General features: G+C 44.4%; 1 pseudogene; it reads left to right on the forward strand.

Moving 5' to 3' along the window:
- Window positions 1-4209: 4209 nt before the first annotated feature.
- Window positions 4210-5281, forward strand: LOC123408220 (annotated as a pseudogene).
- Window positions 5282-16642: the final 11361 nt, after the last annotated feature.

Below are 16642 nucleotides of genomic sequence, written 5' to 3' on the forward strand. Positions count from 1 at the left end.
ATCGAGAAAAGCTGCAGCCTGCATCGGGAAAAGCTTCAAACAAAGAATGGCTAGCTGACTATGGCGAGCGGTGGCGACGGAGCTGCATGGCGGTGCTGCGATGGACGCATGGCGAGCGGTGGTGACGGAGCTGCGTGGCGGTGCTGCGATGGACGCATGGTGACCGGAGGCGAGGGCGGCGACCGACGGGGACGAGGACCGGCGACCGATGAGAACAATACGGGGCACCAGCGGGCAACCGCCAAGCCGACGAGCTGCTCCGGCGAGCGCCAATGAGATGCTCCGATGAGCCCGGGGTGTAGGGGCGGGGGTTGATGGCGCTCGCTGCAGTGTCCTCTCGCTCGGATGTGCAGCACTGCAAGACGATAGAGAAGAAGAACGAAGCGCGAAGGCATATCCGATGGTTGTCCGTCGTTTGCAGCTTAGGAATCGTACGGCCCTAGGTTGACCGGCCGAATCGTTCGCGCCAGCGCACCGGCGCAGAGCGGTGCCCATATATTTAGGGCCTGTTTGGAACTGCTCAACTTCAGAAAAATCGGCTCCGCTCTAAAAAACATGAGTCAAACGGGATAGCTCCACGATATACAACTCCACGAGTAGAATCTGGGTCCAACTTTTTGTTTTTTATGAAACTCTCTAGGAGGTGCTTCATAAAATTATAGAAGCTGGAGTTGGAGCAAAATTACTCATCACTGCCACCAGTAAGTGAATACCCGTTCGTTTCTCCCCTCTCATCCAATCAAATAGATCCTTTTCACCAAATTTTCATTCGTGAAGCTGGAGCTGGATAAAAGCCAAACATTTCCTAAAAGAGCTACAACTCCTATATAAAACTGCTTCAAAGTAGATTTGGTGAAGCGGAGCTACTTTTGATGGAGCGGAGCGGTCCCAAACAAGGCCATGATGCAGCTCCGGATTTCGAATTTCTACTCTAGGAAGTAGCAATCACTCCCGGACGCTCCGGCTGAGACGCACCCACGATGGACAGAGAGCCCCAAACCATTCATGCATCGCTACCGAAATTTTCGTTCATTCAGAATTTCAGATCCTAACAATCTTGTATAATTAAATGCGGTTTTTCTCCGACCACTAGACTCCGGCTTATATCATGACACACTAGTGGCTGCAATTTATATATTTTTTACGAATACGCAAAGCTTGTGTATCATTGCATCTATTACTTTTATAAAAAAAACGATAGGGAAGATCCAACTTAAAATCTAGACCATTTAATCACACAATTAAGGGCCTAAAAGAATTGTTAATGAAATTGCCTTCGTTAATCGTTAATGAAACGCTACTAAACGCAATCCCCACGTTCCCACACCACACCAGCCCCACACAAACTTGGCCCCGCCTCCCACGTTCCCGACGAAGCGACTCGCCCCCGCCTCTCACGTCCCCGAGGCAGCGACTCGCCCGTGCCTCCCACGGTCATTGCATTGAGATAGAAGAAGTAGAGTGAGTATAGCGAGGGATACAACACATGACACAAACACAGACAAACGTGAACATGATGCCCGAAGATAGACAAGCTTAGGCTAGTTGTAATGGATAGTATCATATACTAATATCATGCATATGATACTAGTGTATGATACCACATCCGTAATGCATAGTATCATGTGTTAGTATTATAGGATAGTTCATTTATTGTCATGCAAGACACATACCACATTATTTAATATGATACAGTATCATAATATGATACTCAACTCTCTCTTTCTTCATTTAGTTCTACGGCACATCATCGAAATTGCTTAGTTGACATGCATGATACTAGCTATGATACTTTCATTACGGGCATCCTTAGGGCATGTTTGGGACTACTTCAATTCATCAAAATCAGCTTCACTCCATCAAATTCACTTTAGAGCAGTTTCATGGAAAAGCTATAGCACTGTCAAGAGAATGTTTGGCTTCCACCTAGCTCCAGCTTCAAGAATAGAAAATTTGGTGGAAAGAATCTATTTGATTGGTTGAGGGGAAAGAAATGAAGGGGTATCCACTTACTGGTGGCAGTAGTGGGTAATTTTCCCCCAACTCCAGCTTCTAGAGTTTTTTGGAGCACCCTCTAAGGAGCTTCATAAAAAATTTGAAGTTGTATCCCAGATTCTAGTTTTTTTGCAGAGCAGCATATCGTGGAGCTACCCCGTTTGGTTTGTCTTTTCTGGAGTAGAGCTGAATTTTAAGGAGCAGAGCAGTCCCTGAAGGGATGCTTAGTCTGAAAAGGAGAACACCACAGCTAAAACCTACCAACGAGAGCCGACATCGCCAACCAGCAATAAGTTCCAACAGGGACAATGCAAGCAAGCAAGATAGCGCCTTCGGGAAGGAAGACGACGTTGGGGCGTCTTCTACATATGGTCTGAAGCCACCGGACCTAGGGTTTCCCTGAGCTCCAAAGGGGGCGCAACTGAAAGCCATGGCAGCGCCTACAAGGAAGAAAACGACACCCGTGGGCGCCGCCTCTACTAGCATTGGCAAGCTGAGCAAGGATTTCTACTGTCATCTAACAAATACATGCAACAAAAACAAATCAACAGAAATTGGGAGCACGGGCAACTAGCTAACGCAGGCTGAGTGTCTCATGTTTTCTTAGATACAAACAAGCTGGACATATTGAGCAGAGCAAGGTCTTTCGGGAATTATAAAGGCTCATGTGCAACTAATTTTTGAGAGGTTAATTGCTTTGTTTTTCACACAGTTGTTCATGTTTCACACTGGATCAGAGCTAGAGTTTTAGAAACAGGAGATCTCACCGAAGACTATTGACGGGATCTGCTCGATGGAGCTTCGGGAAACACCACCGAGGGATTTGTAAACCAACTAGAAGATCCAACTCACGGTGGAAGCCCCCGGCGGTGCTTGGAGCTGAGAAAGATGGTCGGGCATGTTCTCCAAGCAGGGGTCCTCGACCAGCTAGGTTGGCGTCCGTTCCGACCATCTGACGTGCGATGTGGTGTGCTATGGAGGTCTTCCACGTGGTCGGCGCCGCGGTGGTTGCAGGCGGGACAACATGCTTGTTTCTAAAACTGAAGGACAAGATGGGCGCAGGTGTGTCGGGGCGGCTCCGTGGTGGTTGCGGGCAGTAGTTGCAGGCGGCGCCGCGGTGGGCGCAGGTCTATCGAGACCGGGACAACGTGCCTGTTTTAGTGTTCTGGTTTTCGGTTTTGCATTTTTCTCGCTCAGGCCAAGATGGTCGAATTTCGGTAATTTTCAAAAATTACTGCTGAAATTTGACCAAAGTTTGTCAAATTTGACTGAAAATCATTCTTTTCAGCCGATAGATATTTCTCAGCCCAGGCTGAGATGGTCGAAATTTCTATTTTACAGCCAAAATTCAAAACACTGCCTTGTTTCTAAAACTAACAATTGTTTCAGGTTCTATTTGATCGGAAGAGGTAAGATTGCAGTGGACGCGTGGCGTCGTCCAATGTGTTAACTTTCTCATTTTAGGCTTTTGGAAATCACACTGTCTTTTTTCCCTATCGGCCATGGCCAGGCCTACCTTTTTATAATGCCTTTTAGAGAACGCCTTTGGTACTCAAAGTCAATATTTTCGCCAATGGAAACTGTTTCATCATTTTGGAAGGGCGAGGCGAGTAGGAGTACACAAGTTCCACCGGTGCTAAAGGAATCTGTTTGATTTGTTTCCGGGCAGTCGCTTATGGAAAATTAGACTAGTTAGACACACCTATCTATATGTAGAAGGACAGATTATGCCTTTGGAAAGAAACTTTATGCGCGAAGATACATATTTCGTGCTTTATTCATCGTTGTACTTATCAATTATCTCTACTATTAAAGGGGATCTGCTGGTTCGACCTTCAGCGATCCCCCTCCTACCGTTAGCCTTTTCATTATTCTATCAATTTTTTTAATCCCTTCATAAACCAGGCGATAAACCAGCCGATTAGTTTAAGAAAAAAGCCTTACAAAACGGTTCAGAACAAACCCATTAAAAACCTACTAACGCACGCACGCACGACCTGGCGATCCATCCCCCCATCAACGGGGTCAATGAGGGAGGTCGAGCGACGGCTCGATGCATAACGGCGGCTCGAGCTTGCAGGGAGCTAGATCTGCCCCGCGGCAGGGGCTAGGGAGGTGGGCCTGGAGGCGGGGGTCGCCGGTGACGAAGAGGAAGGCCGGAGCGCGGCTTCCCGGGCGGATCCATGGTACCTGTGGCTCCTGGGCAGATCCGGACGCCGGGAAGAGAAGAAACCCAACCCGACCTCTGATTCCCCAATCGCCATCCCTCCACCGCCGCCACCCATGGCGTCCGCGGCCGCCACCTCGACCCCGCTCCAGCTCCTCTCCTCCTCGCCCCTCTCAAAGCCGCTCCTACTCAGGCCCCACCTGCTCGCCCTCTCGTGCCCCATCTCCTTCCGACGCCTCACCGCCAGGTCCGCCGCCTCCCTGACCCCCTCCACCTCCTCCGCCTCCGCCTCCGCCCCCGCCACCGCCCCCGTCGACCCGGCGTAGCTCCCCCCGGCGCTCAGGGACATCATCGCGCTCTTCCAGTCCGTGGCCGACGAGCACACCCGCTACAAGCAGCTCCTCGCCTACGCCGCCCGCCTGCCGCCCATGGAACCGGCGCTCAAGACCGACGCCAACCGCGTTCGCGGGTGCGTCTCCCAGGTCTGGGTCCACATCGCGCCGGAGGCCGAGGCACCCGGCTGCCTCAGCTTCCAGGCCGACTCCGACGCGCAGCTCACCAAGGGCCTCGCCACGCTGCTCGTGCTCGGCCTCTCCGGCACGCCCGCCAGGGACGTCGCCATGGTGCCCGTGGAGTTCATCGAGATGCTTGGGATCAGACAGAGCCTCTCGCCGTCCAGGAACAGCGGCCTGCTCAACATGATCAACCTCATGAAGCTCAAGGCGCTGGAAATTGCTGCCGGCCAGGAGGTGACTACCAGCCCAGAAATCCGCCAGGAGCGTACTGAAACGCCTACCGTGGAGAAGGGAGAGCCTCAGTTTGAAGCTTCTGGTGGCAGGTACATAGTTATAAAAGTTGCGCCTAAGTTAGCGCCTAAGTGCCCCTAGGTTCAACCGCAACATTACACTCTATAGGGACAACAACGAGAAGCATAGTATACATGTCACAGATGGCTGCTATGACCCGCTCTCGTCCTCCTCCATAGTGAGGTGCTGCACCATGCGTCTTCCTCCTCGAGACACAACCAGACGGATTCCCGCCTTGGCCTCCCATTATAATTGTTGTTTTATGTGCGTGCAGCTTACCGAGAAAAGAAAGATGTTGCATTCTTGGGTCTGAAGTTTCTTTTTTATGGGTTACTCTGCAATGATGTGCACTATTCTCGAGTACACTCTGGTATTTTGATAAAAGGATCTGAAGCCAGCGTGCTGCATTTTGCAGGTGATTTTTTTCCAGGGTAGCATGCCATGCTTCTTGCCATTCTGGTGGCAGTAAGAGGTCGGTACTTGTGATGTGCATTTAAATGATGTCAAGAAGACACGATTTGATGCATCTAACTCAATATATCAGAAAATGGATCTTGAATAATCGCATCATATGCAGATTGCAATGACGTGGTTGTTTTGGGATCCAGATAATACTTTATTTTACTTACCAAATTACATTACTTCCAAAATATTTACCTATTAAAACAGGTAATCTTATCTGTACCTATGGAGCTTGAACTAAATAGTATAGTCAACATATCTAATTCATAGCCCTCATGCTCTCATTCCATGTTAGATATGCTTTTCTCCTGAAGTTTCCATCAACTTCGCTCTGTCTATTGGTATCAAGTTAGGGAGAAAGATGACGTTCTATCTTCTTCCAATGAGCAAGGTTGATGAAGAGAATGGATGTACATGGTTTTTTTTTAGGGACACAGGTAGGAAGTTGTTTCAATGTCTTCTTTCATGAAGAGGGTGCTTAAGGAGACACAACACGTGGACACACATATTGTTGACGCGCGGCCTCTAAGAATTTAGCTTTTTCTTCCATGATTTTTCAAGTTCAAAAAAACACATTGGTTGTTGAAGAGGGAAGAAACGAAAGAAATAGTCAGTGTCACTACATGCCATCATATTTCACATGAAATTCCAAATCAGCACCATCATTTAACCAATGTGTTTGTATATCTTTTGTTAACCCGTTGCAACGCACGGGCATTCAACTAGTCGAGTATAAGATAAGAAGGACGCGACACCTTGGGTTGAGAGCAGACCAGCAAACCTCGACGCGACACCCACGCACAAGCCTTGAACACACGCATCCGGCCATGTGCACGCCACAGCCATCCGGCCGCACCCGGTTGAACGTCGGCGGGCGGGTGTTCGAGACAACCACTAGTGGGGACAGGGCTTATAGTCCCGGCCCGTAAGGGGCTTTAGTCCCGGTTCACCAACCGGGACAAAGAGGCGGGACTAAAGGCCTAACCTTTAGTCCCGGCCCTATTCCAAGCCGGGACCAAAGGTGCTCCATGTGGGCGCCTCGGAGCGCCCTCAAGGGCAGGCCCTTTAGTCCCGGGTCTTAACACGGACCGGGACTAAAGGATCCGTCTGTTTATTTTGTTTGTTTGACCCAAAAAGGTACCTTTTTTATTTATTTTTCAAATTTTATTTTTGAATATTCTTTGATTTGTTTTTATGTTTTATTTCAATTTTTAAATCTTTGATTTATTTGACAATTTAATCTCTAATCACCCATCCTCACTGCTCTAGCGTAGATTACTCATTTCAAATCGTCTAACTTCTCGGCCGGTCACCCATCCTTTCACTACTTCAGCCCGAGCATGCTTAACTTCCTGGTTCTATCGCCCCTAGTTGCCAAGTCTGCACTTGTTGTTCTCCTGACAATAGTAAGCTATCAATCCTAAACAACCTAGGGTTTGATGTCATGTCACATGATTTAATTTTTTTAATTCAAACAATTATTAAAATAAACAAAATAAGTAATAATAATAGTGAATTTCAATGAAAACAACCTAAATATTTTAAATAAAATTATGTTTTCTTATTTTTGTGGAGAAAACTTCTTTTTGCCATAACTTTTTTTACATTTGGAATTTTGAGCATATGAGAAAACTTCACCGGGCAAGCCCCGGTAAAATCGATTCCCAATTTTCTCTAGTTTTTTTTTTATATATGAAACTTTTTTTTTGACGTCGTATGCAAAAGTTATGGCCGTTTTACATTTTTCCCTTTTTTGAAAAAACGGTCAAAATTCATATCTCAAAAATTGTATACCAACTAGGCACTAAAACCTAACTACATCTCAAAGGATTTTATTTTTTGAAGATTTTAGCATTTTTGTTTATTTTCTACAAAACTAAAAAAGACGGTCCAGGGAGGGTAGAGTTTGAAAATTTCAGAATCCCCCTTTAGCCAAGAGTCCAATCATACCCGTCGACTACATTTGCTAGCACCGTCCCCGCCAGAATCACAACTAAGGTTAACCAAGCCAGAGTTAACCCTTTCTAACTTTATTTGCTATGTTGAGCTAAATGACCCTGAAATTGAAAAGAACTATAATGAACTATGAAAATGTTGAAACTTGGCATGGTATGATCATTTCATCCACATAGCTTGTGCTAAAAAGTTGATAGGGTTACGATAAAAATTGGATGCACTTCGTGTACAAACTGGACCATCTCCTTCGAAGTATCACGGTTTCGGACGAAAACCCATCTGCTAGAAAGATATTTTATTTTTTTACTTATTTCAACTTCAGACATTTTATGCATTTTGTGCATTCAATATAAACCATTCAATATAAACCCTTTATAACTTCATTTGCTATTTTTCATGCATTTAATGATTTTTTGACCTAAGTGACCTTGAAATTGAAAAGCCCCGCAAATGAACTCTGAAAAGGTTGAAACTTGGCATCGTATCATCATTTCTCCCACATAGCATGTGCTAAAAAGTTGAGAGGGTTACGTCAAAAACTGGATGCACTTCATGTACAAAATGAACAATCTCTTTCGAAGTATCAGGGTTTCGAACGAAAACTCATCTATTGCAAAGGGATTTCATTTTTTGAACTCCATAATTTTTGTGTGTTTAAAATACACCATTTAAAGCCACATCATAAATTTTCAATATTTTCTCACTTCATTTGGTATTTTTCATGCATTTACTTACTTTTTTGAGCTAATTGACCCTGAAATTGAAAAGCACTACAAATGAACTCTGAAAAGGTTGAAAGTTGGCATGGTATCATAGTTTCACCCACATGGCATGTGCTAAAAAGTTGAGAGAGTTATGATAAAAACTGGATGCACTTCATGTACAAACTGGATCATCCTTCGAAGTATCAAGATTTCAGACGAAAACCCATCTGCTACAAAGGCATTTTATTAAAATGATTTTAATTCCAGACTTTTTATGCATTCAATATGCACCATACTATAACATGTTAAAATCTACAGAAAGTACTAACTAAAAATAAAAAAAACAATTAAATGACTAAAACAACTATATAAGCAAAACAATATTGTTTTAATTAAAATCCAAATTTAAATTATTCTAAAAATAACCAAATAAATCTTACTGTGATAACAATCTAACAGATGACTAGGAGAAAAAAGAATTAAATTAAAAACTATTTGTAAACTCAAGTTATTCATAATGTGGGTTTGAAGCAAATTTGAACAAATTCAAATTTAAAAACTAATTGCACAAACAAAAACTAGACAAAATTTTGAATCTAATGCAAAAAGAATCACTCAAAAAAAATTAAATATCCTAAAAGATATAAGCAATTTAAAACAGAAACTACAAACAGAAATAAAATTTAAAAACAGGAAAAAATAAAAATACAAAACCCCTTTAGTCCCGGTTCGTGTCTCGAACCGGGACTAAAGGTCTACCCTTTAGTCCCGCTTCAAGACACGAACCAGGACTAAAGCCTCCAAACCCTTTAGTCCCGGTTCGAGACACGAACCGGGACTAAAGGTCCCTTTTGAACCGGGACTAATGACCGACCGGCGTCCTTGCCGTTCGAAGCGGGACTAATGCTAACATTAGTCCCGGTTCGTAATGGAACCGGGACTAATGTGTAAATTGAGCTAGGACGGAAGCCCCTTTTTCTACTAGTGAACGACAGACACGGTGATAGCCGGGGGCGAGGGGTCCATGCTCTGTGCCATGATGGATCCCTGCTCGAACGCCGGTGGCGCAAGCACTTCCGGGGGCGTGCCCGAGCACTTCATCGACCGCGACCCGGCCTGCTTCCCTTCGCTCCTCGACATGCTCCGCACGGGTGAGCTCCACGTCCCGGTGGGCATCCCGAAGAGGGTTCTCTTCCACGAGGCATTGTACTATGGCGTCCTCGACCGTGTCCGCGCCACCCGCATATGCAAGCTCGACATCAATCGGATCAATCTGACCGCATCCGTGCCATTGGGCCGGTTGCCGACGGTCCGCCCGGCCGTTCGCGCGGCGCCCGACGGAGGGTTCTGCTGTTGGAAATATGCCCTAGAGGCAATAATAAATTAGTTATTATTATATTTCTTTGTTCATGATAATCGTTTATTATCCATGCTATAATTGTATTGATTGGAAACACAGCGCATGTGTGGATACATAGACAAAACACTGTCCCTAGTAAGCCTCTAGTTGACTAGCTCGTTGATCAAAGATGGTCAAGGTTTCCTGGCCATAGGCAAGTGTTGTTACTTGATAACGGGGTCACATCATTAGGAGAATCATGTGATGGACTAGACCCAAACTAGTAGACGTAGCATGTTGATCGTGTCATTTTGTTGCTACTGTTTTCTGCGTGTCAAGTATTTGTTCCTATGACCATGAGATCATATAACTCACTGACACCGGAGGAATGCTTTGTGTGTATCAAATGTCGCAACGTAACTGGGTGACTATAAAGATGCTCTACAGGTATCTTCGAAGGTGTTCGTTGAGTTAGTATGGATCAAGACTGGGATTTGTCACTCCGTATGACAGAGAGGTATCTCGGGGCCCACTCAGTAATACAACATCACACAGAAGCCTTGCAAGCAATGTGACTTAGTGTAAGTTGCGGGATCTTGTATTACGGAATGAGTAAAGAGACTTGCCGGTAAACGAGATTGAAATAGGTATGCGGATACTGACGATCGAATCTCGGGCAAGTAACATACCGAAGGACAAAGGGAATGACATACGGGATTATATGAATCCTTGGCACTGAGGTTCAAACGATAAGATCTTCGTAGAATATGTAGGATCCAATATGGGCATCCAGGTCCCGCTATTGGATATTGACCGACGAGTCACTCGGGTCATGTCTACATAGTTCTCGAACCCGCAGGGTCTGCACACTTAAGGTTCGACGTTGTTTTATGCGTATTTGAGTTATATGGTTGGTTACCGAATGTTGTTCGGAGTCCCGGATGAGATCACGGACGTCACGAGGGTTTCCGGAATGGTCCGGAAACGAAGATCATATAGGATGACTTCATTTGGTTACCGGAAGGTTTTCGGGCATTACCGGTAATGTATCGGGAATGACGAATGGGTTCCGGATCTTCACCGGGAGGGGGGACCACCCACCCGGGAGGGCCCAAGGACCTTGGGGGTGGCGGACCAAGTAGGTGGGGTCAGCCCAAGGCTGTCTTGCGCAAGAGAAAGAAAAAACCAAAAGAAGAGAAAGAAAAAAAAAAGGAAAGGTGGGAAAGGAGAGAAGGACTCCACCTTCCAATCCTAGTTGGACTAGGATTGGAGGAGGACTCCTCCTCCCTTGGTGGCGCAGCCCTTGGGGCTCCTTGAGCCTCAAGGCAAGCCTCCCCTCCCTCCTCCTATATATATGGAGCAATTAGGGCTGATTTGAGACAACTTTTTCAAGGCAGCCCAACCACATACCTCCACAGTTTTACCTCTAGATCGCGTCTCTGCGGAGCTCGGGCGGAGCCCTGCCGAGATTAGATCATCACCAACCTCCGGAGCGCCGTCACGCTGCCGGAGAACTCATCTACCTCTCCGTCTCTCTTGCTGGATCAAGAAGGCCGAGATCATCGTCGAGCTGTACGTGTGCTGAACGCGGAGGTGCCGTCCGTTCGGCACTAGATCGTGGTACGGATCGCGGGACGGTTCGCGGGGCGGATCGAGGGACGTGAGGACGTTCCACTACATCAACCGCGTTCACTAACGCTTCTGCTGTGCGATCTACAAGGGTACGTAGATCGGAAATCCCCTCTCGTAGATGGACATCACCATGATAGGTCTTCGTGCACGTAGGAAATTTTTTGTTTCCCATGCGACGTTCCCCAACAGTGGCATCATGAGCTAGGTTCATGCGTAGATGTTTTCTCGAGTAGAACACAAAAGTTTTTGTGGGCGGTGATGTGCGTTTTGCTGCCCTCCTTAGTCTTTTCTTGATTCCACGGTATTGTTGGATTGAAGCGGCTTGGACCGACATTACTCGTACGCTTACGAGAGACTGGTTTCATCGCTACGAGTAACCCCCTTTGCTCAAAGATGACTGGCAAGTGTCGGTTTCTCCAACTTTAGTTGAATCGGATTTGACCGAGGAGGTCCTTGTATAAGGTTAAATAGCAATTCATATATCTCCATTGTGGTGTTTGCGTAAGTAAGATGCAATCCTACTAGATACCCATGGTCGCCACGTAAAACATGCAACAACAAAATTAGAGGACGTCTAACTTGTTTTTGCAGGGTATGCTTGTGATGTGATATGGCCAACGATGTGATGTGATATATTGGATGTATGAGATGATCATGTTGTAATAGATAATACCGACTTGCACGTCGATGGTACGGCAACCGGCAGGAGCCATAGGGTTGTCTTTAAACTAACATTTGTGCTTCAGATGCGTTTACTATATTGCTAGGACGTAGCTTTAGTAGTAATAGCATGAGTAGCACGACAACCCCGATGGCGACACGTTGATGGAGATCATGATGATGGAGATCATGGTGTGACGCCGGTGACAAGAAGATCGTGCCGGTGCTTTGGTGATGGAGATCAAGAAGCACATGATGATGGCCATATCATGTCACTTATGAATTGCATGTGATGTTAATCCTTTATGCACCTTATCTTGCTTAGAACGACGGTAGCATTATAAGGTGATCTCTCACTAAAATTTCAAGACGAAATTGTGTTCTCCCCGACTGTGCACTGTTGCGACAGTTCTTCGTTTCGAGACACTACGTGATGATCGGGTGTGATAGACTCAACGTTCACATACAACGAGTGCAAAATAGTTCCACACGCGGAACACTCGGGTTAAGCTTGACGAGCCTAGCATGTGCAGACATGGCCTCGGAACACATGAGACCGAAAGGTCGAGCATGAATCGTATAGTTGATATGATTAGCATAGAGATGCTTACCACTGAAACTATTCTCGACTCACGTGATGATCGGACTTGAGATAGTGGATTTGGATCATGTACCACTCAAATGACTAGAGAGATGTACTTTTTGAGTGGGAGTTCTTAAGTAATATGATTAATTGAACTAATTGTCATGAACATAGTCTAATGGTCTTTGCGAATTACGATGTAGCTTGCGCTATAGCTCTACTGTTTTTATATGTTCCTAGAGAAAATTTAGTTGAAAGTTGATAGTAGCAAACTTTGCAGAGGATTGTCCTCGTTGCTGCGCAGAAGGCTTTTGTCCTTAATGCACCACTCGGTGTGCTGCACCTCGAGCGTCGTCTGTGGATGTTGTGAACATCCGATATACACGTTTCTGATGACTACACGATAGTTCAGTGCAAAATACTTAATGGCTTAGAAGCAAGGCGCCGAAGACATTTTGAAACGTCATGGAACATAAGTGATGTTCTAAAGAGATGAAATTGTGATTTCATGCTTGTGCCCTTGTTAAGAGGTACGAGACCTCCGACAAGATTCTTTGTCCACAAAGTAAAGGAGAAAATCTCAATCGTTGAGCATGTGCTCAGATTGTCTGAGTACGACAATCGCTTGAATCAAGTGGGAGTTAATCTTCCAGATGAGATAGTGATGGTTCTCCAAAGTCACTGCCACCAAGCTGTGAGAGCTTCGTGATGAACTATAACATATCAAGGATAGATACAATGATCCTTGAGCGATTCGCGATGTTTGACACAGCGAAAATAGAAATCAAGAAGGAGCATCAATAGTTGATGGTTAGTAAAACCACTAAGTTTCAAGAAAGGCAAGGGCTAGAAGGGATACTTCGTGAAACGGCAAAACAGTTGCTGCAATAATGAAGAGACCCAAGATTAAACCCAAACCCGAGACTAAGTGCTTCTGTAATGAGGGGAACAGTCACTGAGGCGGAGCAACTCTAGATACTTGGTAGATAAGAAGGCTGGCAAAAGTCGAAAGAAGTATATTTGATATACATGATGTTGATGTGTACTTTACTAGTACTCCTAGTAGCACGAGGGTATTAGATACCGGTTCGGTTGCTAAGTGATTAGTGACATGAAATGAAAGCTACGGCATAAACGGAGACTAGCTAAAGGCGAGGTGACGATATGTGTTGGAAGTGTTTCCAAGGTTGATATGATCAAACGTCGCACACTCCATCTACCATCGGGATTGGTGTTAAACCTAAATAATTGTTATTTGGTACTTGCGTTAAGCATGAACATGATTGGATCGTGTTTATTGCAATACGATTATTCATTTAAAGAGAATAATGGTTACTCTATTTGCTTGAATAAATCACCTTCAATGGTTTATTGAATCTCGATCGTAGTGTTACACATGTTCATAATATTGGTGCCAAAAGATACGAGGTAATGATGATAGTACCACTTACTTGTGGCACTGCCGCTTGAGTCATGTTGGTATAAATTGCATGAAGAGGCTCCATGCTGATGGATCTTTATACTCACTTGATTTTGAATCACTAGTGACATGCAAATCATACCACATGACCAAGGCCTTGTTTTCATTGAGATGAAACAAGATAGTAACTTGTTGGAAGTGATACATTTTGATGTATGCAGTCCAATGGGTGCTGAGGAACGCAGTGGATATCATTATGTTCTTACTTCAATGATGATTTGAGTGGATACAAGAGTATTTACTTAATGAATCACAAGTATGAAATATTGAAAAGTTCAATTCTGTTTCGGAGTGAAGTTCGTCGTAACAAGAGGATAAACTGTCTACGATATGATCATAGAAATGAATATCTGAGTTACGAGTTTTGGTACGCAGTTAAGACAATATGGAAATTGTTTCGCAGTTCATGCCACCTGCAACATCATAGTGTGATGATGTGTCTGAACGTCATAGCCACGCACTATTTGGTATGGTGCATGCTATGATGTCTCTTATCGAATTACCACTATCGTTTATGGGTTATGCATTAGAGACAACCACATTCACTTTAAATAGGGCACCACGTATTTCCGTTGAGATGACACAGTATAGACTGAGGTTTAGAGAAATCTAAACTATCGTTTCTTGAAAGTTTGGGGCTTCGACACTTATGTGAAAAAGTTTCAGTCTGATAAGCTCGAACCCAAAGCGGATAAATGCATCTTCATAGGATATCCAAAACAGTTGGGTACATCTCCTATCTCAGATCCGAAAGCAAAGTGTTTGTTTCTAGAAACGGATCCTTTCTCGAGGAAAGGTTTCTCTCGAAAGAATTGAGTGGGAGGGTGGTAGAACTTGATAAGGTTATTGAACCATCACTTCAACCAGTGTGTAGCAGGGAGCAGGAAGTTGTTCTTGTGGCGCCTACAGCAATTGAAGTGAAAGCTGATGATGGTGATCATCGAGCATCGAATCAAGTTACTACAAATCTCGTAGGTTGACAAGGTCGCGTACTACTGCAGAGTGGTACGGGAACCCTGTCTTGGAGGTCATGTCGTTGAGCAACAATGAACCTACGAGTTATGGAGAAAGCAATGGTGGGCCCGGATTCCGACAAATGGCTGGAGGCCATGAAATCCGAGAGAGGATCCATGTATGAAAACAAAGTGTAGACTTTGGAAGAACTACTTGATGGTCATAGGACTATTGAGTAAAGATGGATCTTTAAAAGGAAGACAGACAATGATGGTGATAAGTCACTATTAAGAAAAGCTCGACTTGTCGCAAAGATGTTTCCGACAAGATCAAACAGTTGACTATGATGAGACTTTCTCACTCGTAGCGATGCTAAAAAGTCTGTTAGAATTATGTTAGTAGTTGCTACATTATTTATGAAATATTGCACATAGGATGTCAAAACATTGTTTCCTCGATGGTTTTCTTGAGCAAACATTGTATGTGATACAACCAGGAGGTTTTGTCGATCCTAAAGATACTAGCAAGTATGCAAGCTCCATCGATCCTTCAATGGACTGGTGCAAGCAACTCGGAGTTGGAATATACACTTTGATGAGATGATCAAAGATTTTGGGTTTGTACAAGGTTTATGAGAAACTTGTATTTCCAAAGAAGTGAGTGGGAGCACTATAGAATTTCTGATAAGTATACGTGGTTGACATATTGTGGATCAGAAGTAATGTAGAATTTATGTAAAGCATACAAGGTTGTTTGAAAGGAGTTTTCAAAGGAGTACCTGGATTGCGCTACTTGAACGTTGAGCATCAAAGATCTATGGAGATAGATCGAAAGCGCTTAATAGAAGTTTCAACAAGATGCATGCCTTGACAAGTTTTTGAAGGAGTTCAAAATAGATCAGCAAAGAAGGAGGTCTTGGTTGCGTTGTGAGGTGTGAATTTGAGTAAGACTCAAAACCCGACCCCGGCAGAATAAAGAGAATAGAAGAAGGTCGTCTTCTATGCCTTGGCCGTAGAATCTGAAGTATGCCATGCTGGGTACCGCACCTGATGTGTGCCTTGACTCAAAGTCTGTTGAGAGGTACAGAGAGTGATCCATGATTGAATCACTAGCAGCGGTCAAAATTTATCCTTAGTAACTGATGGACTAAGGATTTTTTTCTCGATTATGGAGGTGGTTAAAGAGTTCGTTGTAAAGGGTTACGTCGATGCAAGCTTTGACACTAATCCGAATAACTATGAGTAGTGAAACGGATTCGTATAGTAGAGTAGATATTTGGAGTATTTCCGAATAGCACATAGTAGCAGCATCTATAAGATGACATAAAGATTTGTAAAGAACACACAGATCTGAAAGTTTCAGAACCGTTGACTAAAACCTCTCTCACGAGCAAGACGTGATCAGACCCCATAATTATATGGGTGTTGGATTCATTGGAATCACATGGTGATGTGAACTAGATTATTGACTCTAGTGCAAGTGGGAGACTGTTGGAAATATGCCCTAGAGGCAATAATAAATTAGTTATTATTATATTTCTTTGTTCATGATAATCGTTTATTATCCATGCTATAATTGTATTGATTGGAAACACAGTGGATGTGTGGATACATAGACAAAACACTGTTCCTAGTAAGCCTCTAGTTGACTAGCTCGTTGATCAAAGATGGTCAAGGTTTCCTAGCCATAGGCAAGTGTTGTTACTTGATAACGGGATCACATCATTAGGAGAATCATGTGATGGACTAGACCCAAACTAGTAGACGTAGCATGTTGATCGTGTCATTTTGTTGCTACTGTTTTCTGCGTGTCAAGTATTTGTTTCTATGACCATGAGATCATATAACTCACTGACACAGGAGGAATGCTTTGTGTGTATCAAACGTCGCAACGTAACTGGGTGA

The sequence above is a fragment of the Hordeum vulgare genome, chromosome 7H, assembly GCF_904849725.1.
Source record: "Hordeum vulgare subsp. vulgare chromosome 7H, MorexV3_pseudomolecules_assembly, whole genome shotgun sequence".
Classification (NCBI taxonomy): domain Eukaryota; kingdom Viridiplantae; phylum Streptophyta; class Magnoliopsida; order Poales; family Poaceae; genus Hordeum; species Hordeum vulgare.